The sequence below is a fragment of the Taeniopygia guttata genome, chromosome 11, assembly GCF_048771995.1.
Source record: "Taeniopygia guttata chromosome 11, bTaeGut7.mat, whole genome shotgun sequence".
Classification (NCBI taxonomy): Eukaryota; Metazoa; Chordata; class Aves; order Passeriformes; family Estrildidae; genus Taeniopygia; species Taeniopygia guttata.
The window spans coordinates 15,123,963-15,135,404 of NC_133036.1; the positions used below are offsets into that span (position 1 = coordinate 15,123,963).

General features: G+C 41.8%; 1 long non-coding RNA gene across 1 annotated transcript; it reads left to right on the forward strand.

The window, feature by feature from the left end:
- Positions 1 to 3,766: 3,766 nt before the first annotated feature.
- LOC140684851 (uncharacterized) lies at positions 3,767 to 7,867 on the forward strand. Its single transcript, XR_012057736.1, has 3 exons — positions 3,767 to 4,040; positions 4,339 to 4,451; positions 6,369 to 7,867. It is a non-coding gene; the product is annotated as an uncharacterized lncRNA (long non-coding RNA).
- The last annotated feature ends 3,575 nt before the right edge of the window (positions 7,868 to 11,442 follow it).

An 11,442-nucleotide genomic window follows, 5' to 3' on the forward strand; every position in this document is an offset into this window, starting at 1 on the left:
GAGCTGGTGGAAAAAGAGAGAATTTAGCTGCAAAAATATTGTTATCAGCTCTTTGCTTGGAGCCATGGCAAACAGGTTTCCAGTTTTGTAGATGGTAGCAGAGAAACTCAAAAAGATATTTAACCTTAGGTTATTTTCTTTAATCTTAGAAGAAGCAGCCACCCGTTAACATGCCTATATATATATATTTATATATAGGAACATACAATCTTTTCTTTCCTAATCAGGCTTGTGTACCTCCCTTGATTGATTTTTCTTTTTCCTAAATCTTTAATAATTTTTCTTCATGGTTTCTGCATCCTGTCCAGGATTTTCTTTCTGTTCTCTGTACGTGATACAGTAGTTAAAAGCTATGGCTCTAGAAGAAATCTGCTTATTTCTTCATTGTTTCTGACAGGGGGGAAAAAGCCTCTGAAGATCAGATGGCTTAATTAAGTGTCATTTGGATTGGAGGATGAGGGGGCAGGGAATACATTTGAGGTATTGGAACTGTTTTATAATATATTTATAGAGGGATAATCTGTACACAAAGAAAAAAGCAGGTTTTGTCCTTGCCTGCTTTTTGAACCTGGGTCCTGGGAGTGGAATCCATAGTTCATTGAATGTTTGAACTACAGATTAAATGTTTTATAGGATGAGCACCTTACTCCAATGGAGTTCCTAGTGACTGAAATGGGGATTTGACATGTACAAGGCTTTTGAGTAGTGTGTTGTTGGCCTGTGCTGCTGAGGCTGAGTTGTGCTCCTTGATCCTACTGGAATCACCAGGAACCTGTGAACTCATCCCAGAACACCTGTCCCCTTTGGGAAAAGCTTTTGGTTCTGCAAAGTGGTTATTGATGTTTGCAATATTTGGTTACGTTGAAGGCATTGTGAGGTCCTCTCAATTGTCACTTACCAATATTGGTTGTTACTGATATATTTCGTTCATAATAATTAGCACAAAGGAGCAGGATTGAAAGGACAAAGGCTGTATTGCAATTCTTGCTGGGGAAGGGAGATGGATGGTCCTGCAGAGCCAGGATGGAGTTGTTCTTTGTTGGTAGTGAGGAGCTCTGTTTCATTTGAAGAGCTGACATGCCAGGCCCTGGGGAGGCATTGGCTCAGGCCACGCTTTCCCCGCTCCTTTCTCCTGGCTCCCTTTGAGTGTGATCCTGCAGTGGCCTCCCTGAAACACAGAGCAAAGCATTTTCTGGGAACCACCAACCCTGCCTTTGCATGGCAAACAATGGTGGCAGCAAGGCTGGCACACACAGCACTGGTGATGGTCCTGTTCTGGGAGAAAGCCACACAAAATATTCAATAAACCATGGATTGCAGGACTAGAATGCTGCAGACGCGGCAAAGCCTGGAATGCTTAATGGAAAATCTTACATTCTTGTTGATTATTAACATGAGGAAATTTTTCCACTTAAAAAGGAGAAAAACTAATTATTAGTTCTTGAGTGCTCTGTGACCACTGATCTTTATAGAGTGCTATGATGACTGGAGCTGTGTGAATAACTGATGTTTCCGTTCCTTGGCAATACTAAATGTGGATAAATAGTTCAGTCAAATGAATTTTTTTTTCCTTTTGCTTCTTGACTGTTGACTTTTATTTCCTTTTCTAGCTTTCAAAACAGAATGGAAGAAAATGTCAAAGAAAACTTCAGTTTAAAATGCTTCAGTATTTTCAGATTTTTATTTTTTAGTGTCACTGTGCTCTTAGCAATGCAAATGGTGCAGTGACATGGAAGGAAATTTCTAGCTGTTTTCCTGTTTTCAGATTTGGTTTTGGTTTGGTTTTGTTCGATTTTTTTTTTTAATTTGAGAGGCAGATTTTCATAAAATAATTTTGCTTATATTTAGTGACAGTACCTTGCATATGGAAATCCCTAAGATGTGAGATTAAGAACCTATCAGCTAAAGGCAATAAAATCAATTTTAAGCTTCTGGTGTCCACAAGAGGGGAAGAATCTTGGTCTTTGTTAGCACTTCCCTCAGGTTGTAAGGCTGATGTAAGGGAGTTTAAGAGCCCCATACAGTGACCCCTCAGACCAAGCTGCTGGAGGCTGCTCTGTGTATTTGTGGGTGAGGAGAGATCCTCAGCCACCACAGAAGTTTTCTCCTAATTTATGCTGCATTTTTTTGTCCCTGCAGAGTTTTGGGTGTGGGTCTATACATCCAAATCAGACAGTTCCAGTGCATTTTGACCACACCTTTTCCCCTTAAACATGTCCAGCAAGGGGCAGAGGGGAGGAGCTGTGTTGTCCATCAGTTCACAATCCGCTCGTGTGAAAAGCACGGTGAATACACACACGATTGTATTAAATGTTATGTGCATATGTAATACATTAGGAGAATGCCGTGTATAATGCAGCCACCATATGTCATATAAAATAAAAATGAAGAGGGTATATGAGCAAATACTGTAGAGCATATGGCAATATGAATATTAACCTCAATCTATAAATAGCTTCTGAAGTATCTGTTTTAAAACAGGGAAAGAAACTTAACATAATAGCAATTGAGGAGAAATCGGGCATCTTTTAAAGTTCTTGATGTCAAGGAGGCAAAATACCATTTCAATACTTAGATTTAATATGTACTTCCCACAAAAATAAATCATGTAATATTTTCATGGCAGGCATAGAATTTTATGATTTTTATGACGATCATGGAATTGGGATTCATATTTTATAGATAGCACTAATAACAAAGAAAATGCATGTGAGAACAGGTCTTCAGGAGAGAGGAATGGCAGTGAAGTCGCAGAAAGGAATAGAAAACTCAGAGTAATTAGGTATTTTTTATAGGTTTGGGGTTTGTATTCAGAATAGCTTTCGGTACATTCACAAGACAAGCACATTGATTTTAAATGTTTAAAATGGAGAACAATAAATTTCCTGATTTCCAATTGCAGTCACAGTAAGGCTGAACTAATTGCTTTGGAGGTAATTTAACATGTGTTTGATCTTAACACTGGGTTTGTTCATCTATGGGGTCTGTACCTGCTGACCATTAACCAGTGTCTGATTCTCTTCCCCTGATCTCCTGGAAGACAGAAGGGTGTAACACACTTGGGTCACTACAGTTTGCTCGTTGCATTCCCTATCAGTGAATGTTCCAAAGCCTGATCTCGTATGGAGAGACTAACGATGTTAACGTAGTTAAAGATGCCTTGTCAGCCAGCATTACCCCAAGGAAAACAGTGTTTCCTGCTATGTGGGATGCTTTGAAGGGAGGGCAGAGAGCACTATGAATTTATGCCCTAAGCAAAATTAAAAGATGAACCTTGATTATCTTGAGCCTCCCTGGCATATGGGGCAGCCTTAGAACAGGGACAACACACAACAGCTTTACCAAGCAGCTTAATTGGGATATTCTGCCAGGGAAATGTGGGGACTTGGATTCGATGCCCACCTTTGTTTATCAGGGGACTTGTGACTTGGGTTTCCTGCTTCCCTAGATATGCAGTACAGATTTGGTTACACTGGAGTACCACAAGGGAAATATTCCACATCTTTCCTATGGCAACTGCTTCAGTTTTCACCCAGGCTTGGGTTCCTTTCTGTTTACTGTATTTTGCTTTCTTTGCGAGTGGTGCTGCCATGTGAATACAAGTCTGGCTGGCTCTGGCTTCCCAAAGGGTGACTCCAGTCCTCAAGGGTAATTTTCAGCTTAATTACTTCTCATTTGAGTAGAGGGTCCCAGCTAGCTGGAGGAAAAGCAGGCTGTAAGGAGAAGGGAAACTGCTTGGGGAAGAAAGGGGAACAGTGCAGTAGGAAGAGGGAAATCTGTTTCTGTTACAGAAGACATGAGGTGCTCAGGAAGGAAGGCCTTGGCTGTGGGAGTATTCAGCTTCTGCCTTGAAGCAGCCAAGGTGCAGTGCCTGCCAAGAAAATGAGAAAGAATATTTTCTTTTACCAGGAATTAGCCCAGTCCATGTTTTCATTGCTGAGGGGGCACAGGATAATGCTGCTATCAGCTTCGTTATTTACTTCATCTCTGGCTCACTCAGCAGCTGCGTCCTTGAATCAACATGTCCCTACCAAATTATGGTAAGGTTTTTTTACCTAATTTTTGAAGCAAGCCAAAAGTCTTTTAAGAAAAGGAGTTGATTGCTAGGGCAGACTGATTTGGGGCCAGTTTTAACAGCATTTTAAAAGCATTTCATAGATTAGAAACCTTGAGCAGATGACCCTTTGAGCTGGCATGGATTTTCTAAAGACCAGGCTGTATGTGAAGGGTTCAGTCCATGCCCCTGTCCTGGGATGCAGCACTAAGAAATACAATGGTGTTATTGATGTGGTACTTGCTCACAGCATTTGTAGGAACTTATCCTAGGAAACTTTCCAGGTCTCACCAAACAGGAAAAATTTAAGAAGCAGCAGCTCCTTCCCTTCATCCTGATGGCAGACCAGCAAAGGCAAATACTGGGAACACTGGTAGCAGTGGGCAACATTTCTGCTGTAAGTATTTAAATTTCTACCACCTTATCTCAGTTGTCTGGACTGGTGCTGGCCTTCGGCATGGAAAATATGCTCTGTGAGGGTGAATTACAGCATCACCTGTACACAAATCATATTGCAAATGCAGAGGGGCTGGTGCCAACGTGCAGCTTGTGCTTTATCAAGTACTCTGTGGATGTGCTTTCACTGCTGTCAGTGCCTGGGGTTTGTTATCTGGGCACTAAAGACCTGTGGGTTGGGAATTAGGTGGCTCAACTCTAGATTTTCCGTTTTCCTGGGAATTTGAGCTGTGGTTTCTAGAACATGGGAGGCCAAAGGTAGATGCAGACTGTTTTTTTCTATTGTTTTTTTTTTTGTTTGTTTGTTTGGTTGGTTTTTTGTTTGTTTGTTTGTTTTGTTTTGTTTTTTTAGAGATTAATAACAGCCCTGCACTGACCTGAGCCACCCACTGCCACAGGTCAAGCTTTTAGAAGAGAAACCATCTTGCAGGGTGACGCTGCAGCTGGCTGCTCACCAGGCAGGAGTTGCCCCTAAAAGCCTTGTGATACTCTAGCATTGCTGGTTTTCCATATTTTTAGGACATGATGGTCCCAAAAGGCTTGTATGTATGGGTTTTACTTCTTTAAGTGCACATTCATCTGATTGAGCTGGTAGCATGCTTTGACAATGTGTCTGTCACACTTCCCCTCAGCTATTCAATTCACTGGGGTCTGCTAGTGGGGCATTTCATGTCCTATTTTGTAGTACTTGCCAGGAAGATAAGGACTCCACAAAATATCTGAATTTTACCTTTACCTTCTAAATTATCATGGCTTTTTTGCTCTAAGCTTTGGTCCAGCCATGTTTTGCTTTCCACCAGGTTAATAGCAGTTAGCAGTAATAATCCAGGAGAGCAGTCTTCTCATTGCAGTTGTCGTTACTAGCAAGCATAGTAAAGAAAAATAATTGACTAGCAAAAGGTTTGATAACTCAGAGTTTTATGTTTCTCAGAAATGACTCATTCCCATATGCATCCTCCAAACTGCATTCTGCACGCTGAACTCACCATAACCTGCTCTTAGAGAGGCTCTTCTCTCACATTCCCATTTTGGCATTAGAAGCAATAAAAGTAACAGCAGCTTTGAAGAGCATGTAAATGTATAATGGCTTTCCAAAGCGGATTGATAATTACTTATTGCACTAAATAATCCTAGAAGTGTGTTAGAGGAGGAATGTGAGAAGAACGAATGAACTTACATAAGTAGAGAAATCTATGCATCCCTTCTGCTGTCTGATTCATTTAAACAGTCTTATTACAGTATCAGTGTGGAGGGGAGATAATGAAGGCTGTCTTATGTTGTTATATCTTTTTTCCAGCTTGTTTTATTTTAAGAAATGCAATGGTAGCTCTGGGTGGAGCTAACAGTCACCATTACCACTAGAATGTAGCATTTACTTCACTCTGCATAATGTGGGGCATGCAGCAAACATACTAAATGTAATAACTTTAATTTTGTGCAGAAATTATTTAATATCTTGATGGTGATGGAGTTTTGTTATTTTGAAAAATATTTCCTTTTGTAGATTTTTTAAAAAATAAGCTTTCAGCTGGCACCAAGTAGATTAATCTGACCTTTTTAAAGCTAATTTCCAAGAATTACCTCCTCTTTTAAGCTAAATTATTTTGTAAATAAAAAGGTGTGACACAAGAGCATAGGAAGCAATCGAGGTTTATTCATCAATGGCTGTCTCTTGACATCAGTCAGCACAGCAGAGCTCAATACTTCTGTGAGAGGACAGCTAGTAACATGTTGCTGGCTACTTTTTTCTTTCTTCCACCTTTTTTTTTTCTTTGACACTCTTTGGAGGTTGACTTTTCTGCAGGTAGGTTTTAATTTAGTGGGTAAGAAATAACACTTGTTCTTTATCCATTCACAGTGAATGAGAGATTCGTTCTTATGGTATGAAGGACTTGTTTTGGTATCTGCTGCAGGGATATTGGGAAAGTGGAATTTTTAGACGTGCTGAATGACACCTGAAAAGAGGTAGCTCGGGTTGCATCCATCTGAAATTCAAGTCTTCAAACTGATGCAGCTGCAAACATCCATTTAAACCTTCAACTGAGTTGTGAGTAATTTAAAACTAATTGTTACTTGAGATGTACACAGAGTGGCACTCAGAATGTGTCCTTCCCCCCTTCTGATGGTTGGCTTTGGGCTGGATTTTTGTGGGCTCTGCCCTGAGCTTGGCCACCAGGCCCCCCTGGCTGCCAGCACTGGGGGCACCGAGGGCTTGAGCAGCAGCTATTTCTGAAACCATGCCGTGGTGGAGAACAAGGCATGAAGATATTGCAGAGGGGGAAAGTGCACGTCTCTTTTTCAATGTAATTTATTTTTATTTCCATCTGTGATCAGATTTTTTGCCCTTGATGAAATCTTGGGACCGGGAACCTTATCCCTGGTGTAGGTGAAAGATGATGCAATGCTGACACAGTTTGTGCCTCCTCGTGTTCCCGTGTCCCACCTTCAACTCTGGCAGAGGGGTTACTGTGCCAGGCATCTGCAGGAATATTCACTTCATTTAACCAGTTAAGGGAGCAACGATTTTGCAGCTGATATTTCAAATCTCATCTGTCTGTCCACTCTCACTGAGAGGGTTAAAAGAACTACTTACTTGTCACAGAATCCATGACAAATTCATTGACATTGAATATATTTCAATTAACAAAATTAACTGGAAATATTTAGCATTAATTGGTCAGTGCCTTTTTTTTTTTTTTTTTTTTAATTCCTACCTCTCCCATCTGGAAAAGAATGTTTGGTTGCTTGTTTTCCTTACAAAAATCCCATGGAAGATGTTTGGAAATATCTTATTTTAGGGCTAAAATCCTTGGAAGAAATCAGCTAGAATTACACCTTCTCTGCGAAATAGCAGCAATTAGGACAGACGTCCTCCTCTAACTCTGAGCCAGGCGGCTTGGGTGACAAATATGTCAAATTAATACATCACCAGGTATGAAAGCGCAGTTAGAATTTGACTGAGGTACTTCCAGCCTGAAAAAGAGAACGATTTATCAATGCAAACTTAATAACATCTATTTGAATCTAACTAAAAATCAATATTTCATTACCAAATTGTTAGTGAGAATGAAGAAAAATTGCGGAAGTCGGGCAGTTTGGTGGAAGAGAAGCATCAGGAGTTCAATGCGAAGACGGGATGATTCATGAGGCCAAGCTGGTGGAAGGGTGAAGGAGGACGAATGCAGAAAACTTGGAGGGCCCTCTCTCTGGTGACCTTGGCAGCAAAAGGGAAAAAAATACCAGAAAATGAAAGTGACTGTCAACTCCCAACAGGGATGGATCACACCATAAATCAAGCATGGCCCTGAGAGAGAAGAGAGGGGCTTAGGGTGGGGGGCGAGCGCGGCAGCGGAAACCGTTGGGTAATTTAACTCTTTGAACCTTGGATGCCTTTTATTCGTGGTTTAGCGAGTTGGTAAAACACATGTGAATCCCTTCCCTTTGCAGTGGTTTACATAAAAGTGTGTCAGGGGCAGATAGATGGTGAAACATTGCTTTCCATTGGCTGGGATTTAGAGTACAGTACCAATAAGTATTTCCTTCAGCCCAGGAAAAGAGAAAAATGAGAGACGGAGGCTCCTGTGACACATAACTAAATCAGTTGGTTGGGAGGCCTAATCCAGGAGAGACTTTTGGGTGATTTGCAGGGGAAAAAAATATAGATTTAAGGACATTAGTATTTCTATTACTGAAATAATCTATTGATCCAAACAGCAAGCAAAAAAATCACTACTTTAAGCCTGAAATACAAAGGAAATGGAAGGTCTCTTGGCTTTTTTTAACTTTTAATATTTGTTTAGTTCTTGAAATCTGTTCTCTGACAGAAGTGAAGGAGGTGACTACCACAGAGGGGGAGGTGACTGCCACAGAGGGGCTTGTAACTGTCATCTGACAGGGCTGGAAGGGGATTTGCAGGAAATGTGAATATTACCTCTCAGTCAGAATTAAAACAGTATCTGAGCACTTTATTTGCTAAAGAGAGGCACAGAGTATTCCTTCCTGCTTTTCACAGAGACTATTTTTTACCCTTTGTCCTGATACATTTTCTTACATTTTAAGGCTTTTTTTTTTCCCCCATTTTTTATCCATCACAATAAGAAACCTGTGTTTTCTTTGAGACCCAAATTGATGTGTATTCTTACCATGCTCACTCCATGAACAGTGAGCATCTTCCATTTCCAGCTGTAAAAAAAGACTGACAGCAGAGCATCTGTAGTCCTGCTGTGGTGGGAGGCAAGCCCTGTGCTTATCCTCAGGTTTCCATGAAGACACAGTGCAGCCTGTTCCATCCATACTGCCAGGAAAGGTCTCTATGGTTATTGCATTTGACATCTGCCTTTCTGAATATTGAGGGGCGGCAGAAATAACAGTGCTAGAGGCATTAGAAATACACCTTGGGAATTCCATGCGGGAATGTTCCACTGCTGGGGCTCCTGCTGCAGTCCAGAGACTGGAGCCACATCTTTGGAAGCAGCATCAGGGAGTAGTTGCTGTGTTTCCACACCCCTTATTATGGCTTTCACCATGGGTATGGCACAGTTTTCCATCCCCTGGGGAGAAGGCAAAGGAGGGAGGTGGCTCCCAAGCTCTTAAGGCTTGAAGGTGGTAGGAAGATGCAATGAAATCTGAATGGTGGTTTGAGGGAGAGGGACTGATGTGCTGTGCTGAATAGCTCCCATTTCCAAGGAGGAGGAGAGTCCAGGACCTGTGGCACTACACTATATTAGGCCAGTGAAAGTCTGGCTTTCTTGTACCTGGGGCATCCTGTGGCCCACCTTTGTGTGGAGTGAGCCTGAAAATTAACATGCTTGTCCTTTCTTGACTTAGTTTTGAACCACCTTGCTGCTCTGTCTTGAGGTGTTTTCCTGCCTGGTGCTGGCCACAGGAGGGGTTGGTGTCCGGCACTGTGCAGCCGTGGGGCACCACACATGGGCTGTCACCTCCACCAGCACTCCCAAGGTCATCTCTGTGCAGGAAGCCATCACAGACTGGATTTTGGGAGCAGCCTGATGCATTAGCTCTGAATTAGTAAGTAAGACTGCTTGCTGCAATTTCCCAGCACGGAGGTCATGCTGACAAGGTACGTGGCACTCTGGGAGATGCTCCCAAGGACGTGGGTGCAAAGAAAGTGTCCAGAGAGTTCAGAGGGCTCCTGGTATTTTGTTAGCAGGCTGCTCCTGAGAGGTAAATCAGCTACCAGGAGGAGAGCAGATAAAGGGCAGCGGTGGGGTTCAGAAAACATGGCACAGTATGTAGAGATCTTTACATGCCTGGCAGTTCACTTCTGGTACTGCTTTTTTATCTAAATATAGGGCTCATCTCAAAGCCTCACATGAGAAGTTGCAGATCTAATCAAGGTCAGAAGAACATTAAAAAAAATTGGAACAGGAAAAGGCCATCAGGACCAATGTTTCTGTTCCTTTTTTCCTCCTGTCTTAGCTCTGGATCTTGGCTCTAATTGCCATTTATTTTTTATTGCTCTCACTATACTTCTCATATAATGTTTATATTAATGGGCAGGGGGAGGGGGGAAGTGAAGAAACACCAGGAAATGGAGTGCAATTGGAGTATGTGAGATGTGGCTTTTGTCTTCTTTATCACTGTTTTCTTGTAGTACTTCCAGCTCAGATATTAATTTATCATTGAGAGTGCTGCAGAAGTGTGGTCCCTTGTATTTTATTGAAGGCTTGATCTAAATTCCAGATGGTCACCATGTGATCAAACCAGCCCTGGGCAAATAGGATATTTCTTTGTGTCTATATTTGATTTCTTTGCCAAATTCATACCTATCTAATCTTCTGCCCATGAGCCTGCATTCATTCATTCTTTAAAGAAGTGTGCAACAGCTCCACCTCCTCATGGGTTAGAGACAATAGGGGTGATTGCAAATATTCCACATCTAAATGCAGTTAAAATGTGATGCTGTTGCAGGCAAATAATAGCTTTTCACATCACAAAAATGTCTAGCTAAAGTTTACAACAGACAAATAATTCCTTTCCTCAAAGAATGAAGGGTTCTCAGAAAATATGCAGTGGGGGATGTGGGTGTATTGACACGATGCTGCTGCAAGGAAGTGCTTTGATTTTGGGGATACGAAATGCTCTGAAATATTACTCAAGAAAATCCACGGAGCCCTTCTGCTTGTGGAGTCCCTGCTTTATTGTAGGAGTTTAATAGATGTGAATGAAAGACTGTCTGTACCTAGCAGGTTCTTTCTTAAAAAGAAAGGCAAATTTCAGATTATAACAAAATATACTTCAGAACACAGAAGTAACAATATAAAAACCTTCTTAATCATGATATGATTAAAGGATTTTTAAAATCTGCCTTGTAGTCACATTTCCATTTCCTGATAAATTCCATACTTTCTTTCGAATCACTTCTCATCATAATAATACGAACTGTAAAAAATCCTTCCATTTCTGCAGCGTGCTACAAAAAAAATGGGGGTGGAAAGGAGAGACTTAAGAAGGCTCCAAGTTTTATCATTCTGTTCATAAAGCAGCACAGCAACCATAACTGCAGCACAGAAAAGAAACAGATACTGTAATGTCTGAGGTATTCTGTGCCATAAACTCCCATAATAGAAACAGATGGCAGAAAGGCGTTGGAAGTAAGGGAAGTACTGTACATGCAGCTCTACCCTAACATATGAAGAGATTCAGGCCTGACACGTAAAGGAATACGTCTGGAGCTCTGCCAGCGCTACTGTGTGGTGCAGCAGTTGGTGTTGGAGAGGAGAGAACCTGCGATTTTGGGGTTGGGGCTCCATGGCAGCTCAGCAGCAGGGCTTCTTGCTGTGCTCCAGCGGGTGTGCTGTTCTGGCTGGGACAGCAGAGAAGAGGGGAGCCCCTGTGGGGTGTCACTGGGAGCTCCCCCAAGGGCCCTTGGCACTGTGGCAGCTTGGGCATGCTGCAGAGCTGCGTGCCAG